General features: G+C 45.5%; 1 long non-coding RNA gene across 1 annotated transcript in view; it reads right to left on the reverse strand.

Moving 5' to 3' along the window:
* Window positions 1-15547, reverse strand: part of LOC135367034 (uncharacterized) — a 688737-nt gene that overhangs the window by 294184 nt on the left and 379006 nt on the right. The window contains exon 9 of the long non-coding RNA XR_010414342.1: window positions 754-831. This is a non-coding gene — a long non-coding RNA (uncharacterized LOC135367034). The remainder of the gene's footprint in view (window positions 1-753; window positions 832-15547) is intronic.

Below are 15547 nucleotides of genomic sequence, written 5' to 3' on the forward strand. Positions count from 1 at the left end.
GGATGTCCTTTTAAACAACGCCACTGATATGAGATGTCACCTTGGAAGAAATGGCACTTATTGACATTTCGCATTCGCCAGCGTATGATTTTCTTTTCTCTATTATTAGAGGCATAGGGCTGGTTAACTGGTTGTCGGGGAGGGGGGGGGGGAGAGAAAGGAAGAGGTAAATTACACGTATATACAACGATGCGAATGTAGCGCCTATACTAGGTAGGAGGTGGGTCTATGTAGGAACTAGGTCCTGGTTGAAGGGACTGTGGAACAAATGGAAGCGGTTATTGTTAGAATCTTGGGAGATTGCCACAAGGGGAAACTGTGTGAGTAATCCCTCGCTCACAACCCTTTCCCCACTTCGGAGTTTTTTGGGGGATATAAGCGTTCGGTTGATAATAAACAGTTGGTGTGTCTCCTGTTCCAGCCCTCAGAAGGAACTTCGCCAGAGCATTTCTAGGAAGATGAATTCCCCGGGAGCGGTGAGGAACTACGTTTTGGGACTAGGAAACAACCTGCTGATAGGCGGTCCACAAATTTCTGTGATCTTTCCAAAAGCCAACGTGGCTGTTGGGCATCTTTTCCTTCGTTCCGATCTTTTATGACCTGCACTCGCTGCACTCCGGCACAGTGTGGTCCTTATGAAGACCGCTGGGGAATACCCCGAGTTAACTTGCTCGCATTCATGTGTATAGGTTGAACCTTGCAAGTTCTTTTCGGGTAAAGGGAAAGCATACTGACATTTCTGTCGATACGTACCTCGTCTTGTGCTTCGCTTCTCCATCGACCTGGGCGTTTGTTTCTGGATGTCTGAATAATGTTGACCGCACAATGACTCTGCGTGGAGAGTAAAGAAATAATATTAATACTAATAATATTAAGGATTAATACTAAAGTGGATTTAAAAGCTACTAAAAGCCATTGTCCTCTCGGGACAGTATGGTGCCATGTTATTTTCTCTTCATTTTTCAGGAACTGTATAACAGGATCCGCCCTAATAGTCCCATATTATACTAAATCGTTTACGAAATAAAGAAAGAAAGAAATAAAGATAGGGTGGATAATTGACAGGCTTTTTAGAAATGCTCGTATTAAATATATATATATGTCTTCAACCCTTGTGTATACTCAAGCTTCAAAGTTTCACAGGCACGCAATTATACGAATTATTTTGAACCGTAGTAGTGCTAGAACGTGTCGACCCTCATTTCCTGTATATTTAAAGCTTCCATTGTGATCGAAATTCCGAACAGGGGGAGGATACGTTGGTACGACAGTTGGCTGCGTGTGATTAATCACTATAGCTCTGTCCGGTGCCGTTGACATATCGTATATCCTGTGCATGGAGAAGGATAATTGCGTGCCACATATATATCAGGACATGAGGGACATAAAGGCTGGGAACCATGCTTCCACACGGGTTCATTGCACTACTATTCTTTTCTTTTTTTTCGGTACGGTTCATGTCACTATAATGCTGCACAGTTACATATGATATACCCACAATGCCTACAATACGCTTAGAATATGGCTACAATATGGCTTTTATATCGCAGCAGTTCCTGTCCCACAATATGCCCACACTACCTACAATGCGACGATGATATGGCCTAAAATATGGCCTTCCTTCTGCCCAGATCATGTTACTGATGCTTCACAGTTGAAGACAAGATGCCTACTACAATGCCCCATGAGATAGTAGAAGATATAGTGCACCTATCGTCAACGGAACACCTGGTGACACATTCCAAGTCGGATGTGAAAAACCTGCTGAAATTGCTGACAGAAGACATATGCAGCAGGCAATGGTTACAAGCCGACAGTCATTCGTCCTTGCTTCCCCAGATAGATCTGGAGCGGAAGTTCCGTGTTCCCAGCATACCGCGACCTATTCAGATACTATATTTTTTTTAAATTCCGTGTTAGCACCGCGAAGCAACTGTGGCTATGAGCGGCGTACAGACGTGGACAGATGGAGAGAGGACAGCAGGAAGGAGTGGGCGACAGTGGGGTTAGAATGCGTCCTGGGCCGACTCCAGGGGGAACTGTGCGGACATACGTCTGGAAAGTCTTTCGGAAAATCCAGGGAAAACCTCAGACAGCACAGCCGGCGGTAGGATTCGAACCCACCACCTCCCAGTCTTCAGCACGACCTTGGCTGCCACCAACGAGCGAGACGCCTTAACCCGCAGGCCTAAAGTCACTGGATTGGGGAAAGTAGCGCCATGCGTTCCTTTTCCCGCCTCGACCTTGGAACAACAATGGCGGCCGCTGCATGTGTTGGTATGCTACGGCCGCCATTGTTGTTCCAAGGTCGCGGCGGCGAAGATCAGAGGATGGCTTTACTTTCCCTATTCAGTGACTTTAGCTCGGCCATGCCGCTGGTCTATTCAGACACTTTTGCACCGGTTTCGCTTGAACCTCCCGTATGGTCGACAGTTTCTCCATAAATTCGGCAGGGCTAGTTCAGCAAACTGTCTAGTGTGAGTGCAAGTGTGGAAAACCTTGAGTACATCATCATGCACTGGGGCAAGATATCCACCCCAAAGAGCTATAGACTGAAATCTGCTCTCATCCGCTTGGACAATAGAACTTCGATATATAGTCAAGCTGCTGGGTGTATATGAACCCAAGAAGGGAGATGCAGCGTTGTCGCTTGGAAACTTTATAGCGAGCAGTGGTATTGAAACTGTATTTTAGGACGGCATGCTAGATATGTGCGGTCGAGTTTCTAGTTTCAGTTTTAATTTGTTGCGACTCCATTCAGTTCATAGGAGATGCAGATGCTTTTCCCCTCTTTCTGTGGAGTTCATTCATTTAGGCGCCCATTTATTTATTTATTTACGTGCCCTCAAGGCCCAGATGGGCAAGTAGAGGGGAGTGGGGTGTTAGAGACAAAAATGGCCAAAATATACGACAACATAAGTGGTTAGTACACGTCATAATACATCTAAATATCAGACATATGGGAGTAGCAGAATCCGTAGGGTGACGAATTCAATTTCTCCCTGTTTTTTGTAACGTTTCAAACTCAAACTCAAACTGCCATATGGTGTACGTGCCGCGGCTCAACATGGTAATGAAAAAAATAATGCATTTGTATTTCGTGTGATGATTCTGGTGGTACTGTCGCGATGCACTCAGTACACATGAGGCGGTGTGCTTTTCACGAATTACTCCGTAACAACGGCGCTCAAATGTTGCGTAATGGAAAAAAGAAGACAGATAAAGCTAAGCTGAAGCACCAAAGGAACACGCGTCTCAAAACAAAAACGAACCTAGACTCGAATTCGGTGAAGTGGACAAACACAAGAAGAGTGATATCGAGCAAATGGACGATAGACGACTTTATAGAAAAAAGGAACCGCTCTCTATCATTCGATTATTTTACGACGAAGAGCACCGCGCCGCCATTTTAGATTTATAGCGACGCTCCGTATTTGCGCTTTTTTCTCCCCGGATCTCCTCTAACCTCCCCGGGGAGTTTGATCGCGTCAGAAGATAAGCAACGCCCACAACAAAGTTCGAATGAAAAGAAAGGGGAGGAAGGCGGCAAGCGAATCGGAGATTTACATAGAAATTAGAACGGCACACGTTGAACCGTAAAGCCATCGCCCACGCAACTGGCTTTACAGAGAAGCTCTGTTCTGGCCGCCTCTTTCTGCTGCCGCGCCTCTATGCAGATATCAATATAGATCGCCCGGCCCGACCTTGCTTCAGCCTTTGCCGGGTATCTGCTTGGGCGAATGCGCAACCGATGGTGAAGAATCGGAGAAAGAATATGCTGTTTTCTTTTTCTTTTTTTGTCCTCTCCAGGTTTTCTTGGAACTCGGGAGTTTTAAGAAGGTGCTACGACAAGATACGAACATCTCTAGCGTTTTTTTTTTTTTTTTCAATGGTAGTTTTGTACGTGGTGGTTGTGTATGGTGGAGGAATGAGAGCGTGAAACGGGACGGCGTTAACGTGGAAATGTTTTTTTTATTTCGTGTTAGCGCCGCGAAGCAACTGTGGCTATGATCGGCGTAGAGACGTGGACAGATGGAGAGAGGACAGCAGGAAGGAGTGGGGGACAGGGGGGTTAGTGTGCGTCCTGGGCCGCCTTCATGGGGAACTATTCCGACGTTCGTCTGGAAGGGCTTCGGAAAACCCAGGGAAAACCTCACACAGCACAGCAGGTGACTGGATTCGAACCCGTGTCTCCGCCCAGTCTCGGCGTGGAAAGCGATCATCCTAACCACTACGCCACGGGTGCTTGTCAACGTGGAAATGTATTGTGCGGTATGCAAGTATAGTTGTGAATGGGACTTATATTGAGAAAAACATATTCAGGCTTACCCAAAGTTTCTCACGGTAACCTTACGTTTCAGCTGATATTAGTTGCAAAAAGTCCAAGTAGTTGATTGTGGCGGTAAGTCTCAAATGCTCCCTCCAGGGCGCAGGAGAGGCATGAAAAAAGTATTCGCGTTAATATTAGATTTGTACAGAACGGGGCTAAGTATCACACTAAGTGAAATACAGTGAACCCTCGCTAATACGACCACCGCCGTTCCCGTGGTGGTCACAAAGCGAATCGTCATGCTAACGTGAAACGCAACCTCCGGAGAGACCACTACGCAGAAGAAAAGCCTACGTAGTTATGATTTATTTTTTAAAAAAAAGTCTGTAACAATGTCTACTTGGAGCAATTATCAGTACCCAAGTTTTCTAAACCGACAATAGCACCATCAGTTGCGCGCTCGTTATAAACGTCTTTCTATTGCTCAAAGAATAACGGTGCAACCTTTAGTGCTTCGGGAATTAGCCGAGGCAGGCCACAAGTGCTGCGTTAACTCTTGCTTTTGCAAGTGCTTTAGTGCTTCGATCTTTTGCCTCCTTCGCAGTGACGTATGGAAACCCACTCAGCGCACCGTCAAGCACCCCATTTGCAGCGTGATCGGGCTACCTGGGCAGACCTAATATGTCCCTGTCGGGAAACACTATGTGCGTCATCAGCACTGTGCAACCTGGTCCTATGGTCACTGCCTTTTTAAGCACGTGACCAGTTCTTCTCAAACCGCTATGCGTAATCCCGAAAAAACATTATGAGTCATCCTCAAACACTGTCGACCTATACGTTAACACGTGCCGCCCTCTGCCTCAGGCACGTGGTAGCTTCTCCTTGGGGCACCCCCGTTAATCTGACATGCTCACTTTATGACCGTTTTTTGTTGGGAACCGTCTCGCAGCCATGTAAATCCAGCTCACTAGTATGACAATTCGCTTATCGGACAACGACCGATATTTGTGTCACGAGTAGGGCCAAACACATGTATTATCCTCCCGTTATTATGACCGCGGCTCTTGACCCTCAGACTAACGCTGGTGGTCTGAGGGTCAAGCGCCGCGGTCATAATAACCAGATTAACGGTCATATAACCGGTCAGACTAATGGGGGTCATACTAACAAGTGCTCACTGTAATATATAAAGACGTGTAATACACCCTTAAAACGACCATAAAATTCGTAACAAATTCGGTAATTCTGTCGTCATATACAGGGTGTTTTAGATAAATCCCCGCGCTAAATAATTCGCGAATGTGTGCACCAATCGAATAACTTCCTTTTTTACATGTATCTGTCCGATACCGCCTACAAGCTGCGCACCGTGTGAATGAGTGGGAGGCGCTCATTATTTAAATAAAAATTCAAATGAGTTTCGTGAAAAAAACGTAACTTCTAAAGCAGGGCCGTTGGCATTAAAATGGGTACTACCCATTTTGGGACCTTCAGTGGACATCTTTTAGAGAAAAATCTGCCACCGAAGCTGGTCATTTGTTGTTGTAAATAATTGGTTTCGGTTTACCTATTTTTGGCGCGGGTGGTCGCGGTGAAGCGAAAAAGGACGCTCTTCCAGTCCCTCATCCACCAATGAATTACCTCATTACACCAATGAATTACGTCCTTTTGCACTTCGCCGCGACAAGCAGCGTAATGAGCGCGTCCCACTCATTCACACGGTGCGCACGGGATGTGGCGTCGGACAGATACTTGTAAAAAAGAAAGTTCTTCGATTGGTGCACCCATTCGCGAATTATTTCGCCCGGGGATTTAACTGAAACACCCTGTATATCAGCTACCGGAAAAGGTCCAACGAATCTTCATGAATACCCTTTCTCTTCCGCTCAAATACGACCTCGCGTGAAAACGCCCATAAGCATCAAACGTTCAGAGATCAGGAATTCCACGTGAAGTATCTACACTCAAATTGGAGGAACCTGTCACTTAGGCCCATGTTAATGTGGCAGATCAAACAATGCCCTTTCCCATTTGGTGCCGATAGGCTCACAAACGCGTATTCACTGCATCCCCATCCACCAAGCGGAACAAGGAAGATAGCTATGAAGCCTGTTCATGGTTCAAAATCGTCCTCATCAGCACCTATTGTGGCAGCAGCGAACACAATGAATGGCACATAGCCAAGTCATTTCAAAAAGGAAGTGGGGCATTATTAGGCTTCCAGGAAGCAATAAATCCGACTGAGAACTTCCGTTCTGAACTGGATGGCCGCGGTTATATAAGTGTCCTTCAACCCGTCCTGCTCTCTGCCACAGCGTCACCCCTGCGAAAATAAACTGAACTTGAAGGCGCGTAGCGAAAAGAAAAAGAAACAAAAAAGATTAGACGAATCTCGATCCTGGCGACGTGAACCCTGGTCGACACATTTCCCACACAATACACACAAAGTATATTTTATTCTTTATCTCTAGATTCCGGCTTTTTTTTTATTTGCTTTTTTTTTCTCCCACACTGTAACGGTACCGTTATGCACAAGCCCTTGTCCGGATGCTCAGCGAAATGCAACAGTTGTCCCTCAAACATGGAAGGAAGAGGCGTTGGGATGGCTATAAACGTTCTACAAGTGTGGACGCCGTCTAACCCGACAACTTCGGTACGCGATAAAAAATACACGTAATGCATAATATTTACTAAGCGGTCATCGAGAAGCAGTATTTGTTGCTGTCGTTAAGGAACCGAGGTAATAGCAAGATAGTTAACTTTCCAGCATAGGGTAACGCTAAACTGGAATAACATGCGGCAACCTAGACGGGGAAACACCCTATGACACCATCAGACATAATTTAATTATTGTTGTTGTACTGTAGTGAATAGAACGAGGCTAATTAATATCGAAGGAATGATGGCACTAAAACAAAAGACACCAGCAGCGCAGCGGCAGTTTAATTGCCTCATCCACAACAACGCTAATTCACATCCCTACCAAAATGCGATAAGAAAAAAGTGCTAGTGCTCATTGCTTAGCGTTTTATTGGTTGACTGTGTCCGACTTCAGGGGAAACTGTCCCGACATTCGTCCGGAAAGTATGCCGGAAAACCTAGGGAAAACCTCAGACAGCGCAGCCGGTGCCAGCATCCGAACTCGTGTCACCTCACAGTCTCGGTGTGAAAGGCGATCATCCTAATCACTAAAGTACGCGGGCTGTTTTTTTTTGTTTTTTTTTTTACACCGTCTGCTGTATAGTGGAGCCTTTCCCGAGACCGCGTCGGCGGCATTCGCATGTCCGCACAAAACTCTTACCGCTTATCTTGATGGAAAGTGAGATAACGACAAAAGTACGTCAGTTCTACAGCGTCAGCTGTATAGACGACCCCCTGTTTGCAAACATTTGATGTCAAGAGAAGACTGGTTAGAGGTTATATTTTGCTGTGGTGGGCAAGGAGCGGGAAAAACGCGTCGGCCGAGAGGCTGATAAAGCTGATAGTGCCCACCAGAGAAGCGTGAATGTCGTCGCGATCCCAGAGTACGAGCTGCCGAGGCCACAGTACGTCCCACAACTAGACATGGCTCATGCGTAGACTTGGTTTTCCAGAACAGCCCCCTCCGTTCAGGACACCACTCACTTCGCCAACCATTTCGGCGGCCATACACAAATCAATACTCATTACGCTTAAATAAATTTTTCTACACACTATCATCCGGCCTCGTTTCACCACACGCACAGCTGACGCTGATTTTCGCGTTACACGAGTCGTAACCGTCCTGTAATTTTTTTGAAGACTATGTCTTACATCAGTGGTTTGGACTCCCTATAAATATATTCTGGACAGGAAAAAAAAAAATCTTGAGTTTCAACTCTACAAAAACTTTTCAAACAAACGTCTCCACCTTCTGTTTCGCTTTGTTCTACGGGATATAACAATGCGAAGAGAAATCACCACCTGAGCATTCTCCCTTCCTCCCTTCACTGAAATTGCCTCTGCACTACCGCCCTCATCGTCACCATGGGGCGACACCGACAGCACAAAATAGACGAGAAGGAAACCAGACTGGGCAGGTGGGTCCTTCGTTCGTGCAACCTGCACAAATGACGAGTCCAGAAAAGGAGAAGAAGCCATTGGAGTGGCATCGTCCTACTCCAATCTCGACTGCATGTTCCTCCTTCTCTAGCAACCATTACCACTAATGAGATTACACGGCAGAAGGTCGTAACAGCGGATGACGTCTCCTCCCCCCCGGCGACAATACCCGTCAAGACGGGACTCGTCCCCGCTCACGCGCTCGACGAAGCGACTAAGTGAGATGTATATTAATGGCCCAGGCAGATACTGATTGCACACCGAGGAATGCTTCGAGGGGACGCACGCACCTATGCTTTCGGGACACTCCGGTCAGTCGAGACACTGTCAGTTGACGTTTATAAATGCGGCGCCTGGCTGCTCTTAGGGGGATTCTATAGCTGGTTAGGGAGTTTACGCCTGCAATAAGATAATGGTATGCGAGTGCTTTGGTAGGGGCCGAGTGGGTGCGAGCATTTGCCGCGCATTTGCATTACGTGTGAGTGGCAAATGAAGCTTTGTGAATCGTTGTGTTCTCGCATTGGTCATTTTCGCGTAGTACATATCGTGCTAGAAGGATTACCCTTGCGCTGCACTAATGCATAGAGCATTGGGAGTATCGTGGGACGATGTTCAACATGACGCGCTGTGCAAGAGGATAGGTTGTATCGTCCATTAGCGGCACCTTGATATCCCCTGCGTTAGGTATTGCTTCCGGGTAATATGTACACCCAAAAATCAAAGCTTCACGGCGTGGTATGGCTCCCAAAACGGGAGGCATACTCCCTTTTGTGACACTGAAGCAGGAACGTTAATTGTCACAAAAAGCCGCTATCATTAACTATCATTCCCTATCAAAACACTATCATTCCCTGCAATGATTGGCCTTCAGGGTGTTATGCAGTGAAGTTCTGTTGTAAAAGTGCATTCAACGTGTTGCACGATGGAATAACAGTTGACTGAAATTTGCTCTGCTAATGCTAAGGATCATATGCATGATGAGGTTTTCTGATCGAAGCATGATATTGGATTGGATTGGATTGGATAGGAAAATAAAAGTAGTGAGAGAATGTCACACCATAAGGCACTTGCGGCAACGGATCACATTTGGGAAAACTATTGTGGATTGCCTTCCAGAAGGTGAACCATCTTGAAGCATGAAACCTGATGATGTAGCCTAATAACAACACATTCTGCAACACTTTCCCCGTTGCTGGTTAGCAGTAATTATATTAATTAAAAAATGAAACTTATTCTGCGTCTTCGTAGGTTAGTCGACGGCCCCTGAAGGGTCGCCACTACAAAACGGGGATCCTGCTAGGAATCGCCAATACCAGAACATTCTCACATACAAGACGACTCTGACAACGCGTTCTCTCTCTCTCTCCCCCCTCCCCCTTTTCTTTTTTGTGCCTTTTCTTCTGTAAGAAGTGAAACGCATATTCGATTCCTCGATGTATAACGAACGAGACTACAAAAAAAAAAAAAAACACTTAATGAATTTTAAAGAATTTATGCCAGTGTACGTAAATAATATCGCTCAGTGAACAATGCAGATGATAAAACTAACAATGTCGCATGTCCCTAAGTCTGCACCGCGCGCTCCAAAAAAATTGTGTCTTATGATTTGCAATTACTGTCTCCGTGGTGACACCACGACAACGGAAACTGTGAGCGACCGACAAACTCGGCAATACATAAACGCATACCACAAATGAGAAGGAAAACGGGATGACGTTTTTTGCTTTCCTCGGAGAACAAAACGACGACGCAGCGAATGATATCACGATGGCAGCAAAACGAAATGATTGTGTACAATGTAGAGCTTACTTCCCGTAATGTCCGTGGACGGCGACAACCCTAATCCTCTCCTTTCCTCCTTTCCTTACTCCTGGAGAACGGTAAGAACATTCGGAATTACTCTGTTAATGTAGCTGTAGAGAGGGAAAAAAATATTGTATCGGGGCTCTGCTATTTCCGCACTTCGTTCCACGTTCGTTCCTTTGTCTTCACCCAACCTTCATGACTGTGAGTTATGAATAAAGGAAATAGTCTTGACATTCGAAGATGTTTGAAGAAGGTTTGTCAGACCGCTGTGGGAGAGAGGCTGGTTAATTCTCTCGACATTATTTTTGAAAGATTGATCAAGAAACAAATTGGCTACATGGGCGCTACATTGGGGCTGCATTGGCTACATTGGGGCTACATTGGGCACTGTGCAAAACGCGTTTAGAAGTGATAACATTTTAAGACCATCGTTGGCGGTAAATTTTTGGCAAAACTCTTTTTGAAATCTGTGCTATTTCACCATCATTGAAAACATTTTAACTTCTGTGAAACCCACTATTATCTTTTTCCGTTGTTAGCATACCGTAAACACACCCTGGCGATAAAGTTCTAGCTGGAACTGTCACATGGTCCTATGAAGCTAGTCCGGTGTTGTACCCGTTACGCCGTCTTTTTTTGTAAGGAGTAGCAAGCCGGCACTTGCCTGGCTGATATCTCCTTTTGTGTGAATAAACATATACCCCCCCCCCCCGTTACGCAAATATAGTATCGCGATACCAATATACACGCTACTTGAGTAAAAGCTATCGAAATACCAATATCGATGCTTCTCTGTTAAAGTAACGGAGTACTGCCACCGTTCCTCCAAAAAGTATCCCCATTTTTTTCTTTCTTTCTTTCAATCAATCAATCATCATCATCATCCAAAAAGTAACGCGATACTTTGCCCGATGCTTTTGTTGGAAATACGAAGATAAAGCAACATAGAAATTTCGCTTACGCGAACACCCCGTTTGCATAATAGGAGATTGGGAGAAGTCAGTCTTGCAGTAAAAAGACAGCGTATTTATTGTGTAGCTCGGACACTTTGCTTGACTTTTGTCAATAGCTGGTTCAAACAGTCGTCTTCTGCCATCCTAGCAGGCCGTGGTTTATCCGGGAGGTTGACAGAGGCCATTATGACAATTACGTTAGTGTCAGGAGGACACATAAGGCGAAGTTCAATGACACAGGAAACGTATCCGAAGTTAACAATACCGCAGGTTATGCCAGCGTAACTCAGTGCGAGGCGGCAGCTTACCAGAGCGCAATGTCAAGGACTTGACCTCCGTTTGGTGACCTCATCTCTTTTGTTGAGCGCCGCGTGGGTATTTGCTCCAGGTTCGAAGAAAAAAAGTGAACACGTGTTTGCTATAATTTCCGTTACGGGGCGCATAGACGTGTCCGCAGGCTTCTTGTCGAGCTATAGGGGGACCAGTGACAATGAATAATAGTAAGAAATATGGTCGATGAAGGAAGGGCGGGGTACTAAAAAAGTATCGGTACCGGTAACGGTCGTAGATAGCGTCACCATAAATTTGTAACGGAGATACTTTTCCTTCTAAGATTTAAAAAAAAGTATCGTGATCCGAACTCCGGTACCGAAAAAAGTACCGATTACTGTAACGGCGTTACGTACAACACTGGAAGCTACTGACGGACCTATACTGTGGTTGTTGACTGAAGGAGCCTCTAGGTCGAGAGCCGCCGGTATTTTGATCAGAGACTGTTCTTCTTCCGGACGAAGAAGGCGGCGGCTTCGAGTAAGACAGTTCGAAGAAGACTTCGAAGAGGTCTGTTTTACTTCTGGACGATGAAGAAGAAGGGTTTCAGGAAGACTGTTCGAAGAACACCGTTCTACTTCTGGACCAAGGGTGTGGCCTCGAGGGAGACTCTTCGAAATAAGACTTCGAAGAAGACTGTTCTACTTCTGGGCGAAGAACAGCCTCTGTTCGAAATATCGGCGTCCTGAGGCCCTACCCATAACGTTTTCTGACCAGTTCGATGGATTCTCCACCCTTTAACTTGCACTGTGGTTGGCCCCACACAGTTATCGGTTCAATTGGAGAAGAAGGACAGCTGTCGTGGTCATAGGCAAATCGTCGCTCTATTACATTTTGTTTCTCTCCTTTCTCGTGCACACTTCTTGTTAGTATGTGTAACTCCAACGTGTTAGCCCGGTTACTGCTTATGCAATGTTTCTAAGCCTGTTTCTTTTTCTTTTTAAGAAACCGTGTTCGACCGGTTCACCGAACTGCACCCATTCAATAAAGAGTTGTTATGATACTGCAAGATACTTCGTCTGTTTCGTTACAAAAAGTGTCTGTGTGACCATTTCTTGTGCAAGGTGCATCCCGAGTGTTATTATGGATTTCATACTGTTACGCATTATGATTCGTGTATTTCTACTCCAACGGGTGTATTGGAAACCCACTACCCTCAACAATGCCTAACAGCGCTGGCAGTATATTACTAAATAGTGAAATACTGACCAAATTCTTTCTTTCCTTTAGAAGTTTTGCGCTAGGGCAACGGTGTCTCCAATCTCCCGAGCAGCAACGGGCGTTTTAATGTCACGGACAAGCTCATCTCGCTGCTACACTACCGCGATTAGGTAGATAACGATTTATCGCCAACATTAGGGCAACAATCACACGGACAGCGTCTGGGCGGGAGATGTTAATCGCCCAACCTATTTCCGATTCTACTAACGTCTCCCCTAATTATAGCTGTGAATCTTTCCCAGAAATCAGTCGCATAGCAACGAGGCTCGCTCGCTAGCAAAGTGTACGTAGCAAATCCCACTTACACGATAGCTAACATGGGTTAACACTGTAATCTGTGTACTTTGCTCGGAGCAAATGGCGCGGGATCTTATTTCCGTTAAGTCAGCCGGCAGGGATTTCACGTGGGCGTGGAACGAAGTTGCACCGAAGGCTGGAACAGATGCGATGCAATAAACACACACACATACAAAAAACAAAAATAAATAAATAAAAGCCGTCGTCTACAAACTTGTAAGAAGTCAGTCGTCGTAACGTTTGTAAGAGGTTCGTAGCGATCCTAAGAAAGAGACTGAACAACAACAAGAACAACAACAGTATTTTAATTTTGGTGGTGTATCATAGCCGCAGTCGATACTCTAAACCTGTGCTCTCGGTATTTGGGTGACAATATACTGTGAGTCTCAAAGTAAGTACCGAAGTCACTAGCACAGACACTTGCACAGACAGAAACATAAAGAGACTGAACTGTACCACTAAATCAATTGTGAACAGGTGACGATGTGAGAGGTAAACTATATTTTCGCGAACATAGCTCCAACCAACAGATCGCTTCAGGTATTTTATGATTGAGACATTTCTACGAAAGTTCTCACGTATGCTTCCGTGTGTTCGTATTCCAGGATAGCTCACATCTGTTTCCAGAATCGCTATCGAACAACGCAACAGAAATATTTTAATCTGCATGTGCTCAGCAACGACAAGAAATCGCGCGCGAAAATACCCGCCAGAATTGCGCATGTTCCTGTAAAGCGTGCTTTGCCTGCACCGATAGATTAAATGCGGAGAAGCCTTCTTCACGTTTGCGTTCTGTTTTTACCATTGCGTTTTCTATCTTGCGATTCTGAGAAATTTCGAGAACACTAACGTACAGTTGGCAGCACAATAGTGTTATAAGGCATTTCGGTGTGCTCTGTAACGCTTTTCAAGAAAGTGTAACATACTTGCAAAAGGGGGATACGAAATCGAGACCCGCATTCAGTTTTTCAGTACCATAGCTCGATCCGGTTGGATGCCACCATAACCTTAAGTAATCACGTCGCCCCCCCCCCCCCCCCCCCCATCTTGGGTGCAACGTCTCAACTGCACTTCGCTACAGCACCACTTGCATCGTTTTGACTATAGGGACCAAGCATTTTGCACTAATACTTCGCTATACGACGCTCATTTACTTTGAAGTTAACCGGATTGCATCATGCACCGACCTCTACATGTGGGCAAGTACAATGTTGTTGAGTATGTGCTGAGAGCAGTACGCTGGCCACGCTTAAGTTTCGCGAGTTTCTACATTGTGCCTAATCTTTTAAGTGGCGGCGGCTCCACCAGTACTTTCAGTCAGCTGTTCGAGCACTCCAGTTAAAAGATTGGAACATTGGATGTGCATACAAACGCACCTGCGCGACAGCACCTCTCTCCTAATCTACCCCCGGTTCTGGTAAGATATAGAGGACCTTTCCTTTTACTGTCCTACACGTAGGCTACTAGACCACAGTGTGAGAAAGACGCCGCACAACATGGCACGAGTTATGTATCTTAGAGCGGAAGAAAGTGCACAAAATCCTCCTACATGTTCTAAGGCCTCGTCCACATACATTCCGCCCGGCCCTTTTTCTCTCCCTTTCTCTTTACACGTAAGACTATGTGACCTACGTGGAGGTTCGTTAAAAATTCAGTTTGAGATCGCAGTTTTCAATTTTACGGTCCCAGTGTAGCGCCTTCACACGTCACAAAATTCGCGATGTAGCTTCTGTCCTGCTTTCTCCATCCTGCTAAAGAAGTGTGAAGCTTCCTCTTCTTCTCTTTTTCTTTTTGCTTCGTGACCCTCGTGTTTCTTGGAACCGGAAAAAAAAAAAAAAAAAAGCACATCGTTAGAGGCGCGGTGGAAGGAACCTCGAGGGAATCATACCGAGAGCTCTCCGAAATCATCAATCTTGGTTCAGATAAGCCAGAAGAGGCAAGAAGAAAAAAAAATGCACACTCATTCCCAGCCATTGCTATTGCTGCCACTTAGTTGTTCGCTCCTAAGCGTGTTTTGATGCCAACACAGTTTACTGTGTCTTTCTTTTTCAGTCAGATTCTCTTTTCGTATTTTTTTGCTTTATGTGGCGCCGTTTAGAACGCCTGTGGCAGCCTTCGAGAATATTTACTACAATTTCGTGCTCTAATTTCTGTTCATTACTTTGCGGTGCAAGAAAGATGCAGTGCGGTGTTAACGGGCCTAATCAGTAGCTACGGATGCGGTCACTACTTTAATTTGTCAGGGAACACATTGAGAAGTCCTGAAAATCATCCAAGGGAATCTATCGAATGTGAAATGGTGCAACACATACAGAAGGCCGCACGTTTTATGAGCAAAGATTTGTCTCATTTCTCTAGCGTATCCTCAATTAAAATGAGAGCCCGTCTACCCAGCCGTAGTAACAAAAGGAGGTTCGCTAGTTTAGTTCCCGTCGTCTATGATGCTGCTGTTCTCTTCCTCGACGGCCTACTGTCCCTACTTACCGATGCAAAGTATTTCTTCCAGCTGTCTGAACAAGTAGATTATTTCATTCTCCGCAGCAGCTTAGCTTATGGACACCCTTTGGAACTTTCCCCCGTGCGAAATCAT

Source organism: Ornithodoros turicata, chromosome 8 (genome assembly GCF_037126465.1).
Source record: "Ornithodoros turicata isolate Travis chromosome 8, ASM3712646v1, whole genome shotgun sequence".
NCBI lineage: Eukaryota > Metazoa > Arthropoda > Arachnida > Ixodida > Argasidae > Ornithodoros > Ornithodoros turicata.